The sequence below is a fragment of the Gossypium arboreum genome, chromosome 1, assembly GCF_025698485.1.
Source record: "Gossypium arboreum isolate Shixiya-1 chromosome 1, ASM2569848v2, whole genome shotgun sequence".
In the NCBI taxonomy this organism is placed as follows: Eukaryota; Viridiplantae; Streptophyta; class Magnoliopsida; order Malvales; family Malvaceae; genus Gossypium; species Gossypium arboreum.
This window is the reverse complement of record NC_069070.1, coordinates 31,357,150-31,358,313: the sequence shown is the minus strand read 5'-3', so window position 1 is coordinate 31,358,313 and position 1,164 is coordinate 31,357,150. Positions and strand designations below refer to the sequence as shown.

Here is a 1,164-nt window from a genome sequence, read left to right as displayed (position 1 = left end):
TCTTTTCTTTCCTTAAAATATCGTCAATGATGAACTGGCGGTAAGGTCAGCCTATTGAATTCGAAAATATTACTTAAACCAAAAGTCAGCTTATAGAACACTGAATTTAGTTCAACTATGGTCTAAACCAATTAATCTAATCCTTCAGTTTTTGCGTGTTAAAGCAACTCAACTTTCATACTTGGGGCGTTTGTTTTGTTTTGTTTTATTTTCCTTGTGTGGTTTTGTTTGTTTGTTTTTTCATGTATTACTTGCCTTTTTTTTTTGGTTTGAAATGGTTTGAAATGGGTTTGATCTGGATGGTTATACCCTTGTTTTAAGTAAACTCAATACCGGGTCTGGTGTTTCTAGTGCTGTTTTTAACTTAACCACCACAATTATTGGTGCTGGAATCATGGCTTTAGCTGCTACTATGAAGGTTCTGGGGCTTGTTTTAGGCAATTTTTTGGATAAACCTGGTTGGGATTTTGTCTGAAATTAGCGTCTAGATGTTGATTAGGTTTGCAGTTTCTTGTAAAGCTAGATCTTATGGGGAAGTTGTGCAAATTGCAATGGGGAGAACTGCTAGGGTTTTGTCTGAGATTTGCATAATTGTCAACAATGCAGGTGTCCTGATAGTTTATTTGATTATTATGGGTGATGTTATGTCTGGTTCGGTTCGTCATATTGGGGTTTTCGATAAGTGGTTAGGACATGTTTTTTGGGATCATAGGAAGTTATTGGTTTTGGTTGTTATGGTTGTTTTTCTTGCTCCATTTTGCGTGTTAGATAGGATTGATTTATTGAGCATGACTTCGGCTGCTTCGGTAGCTCTCGCTGTTGTTTTCGTTGTGGTTTTCTTTGTTGTTGCATTCATTAAGCTTATTGAGGGGAAGATAAAGGCTCCAAGGATGAGCCCAGATTTTACGTTCCCTGATTAAGCTTATTGGATCTACTATGATCCCAAATATATGGACAGTTTTCAAATTTACTGGAGCAACAATAGCTGTTTCCTTAGGTTTTACGTTCCCTGCTCTAATTGCATTGAGGATAAGTCACCAAGAAGAGAGCATGAGCTTGAGCAGAGTAGAAAAATTTTTGTCGTGGTTAATGTTAATGTAACACCCCGTACCCGAGTCCGCTGCCGGAGTCGGACACGAGGGGTTAACGGCTTAAACCATTCAC

General features: G+C 38.1%; 1 pseudogene; it reads left to right on the top strand.

Moving 5' to 3' along the window:
- Positions 1-283: 283 nt before the first annotated feature.
- LOC108481557 (amino acid transporter AVT6E-like) lies at positions 284-920 on the top strand (annotated as a pseudogene).
- The last annotated feature ends 244 nt before the right edge of the window (positions 921-1,164 follow it).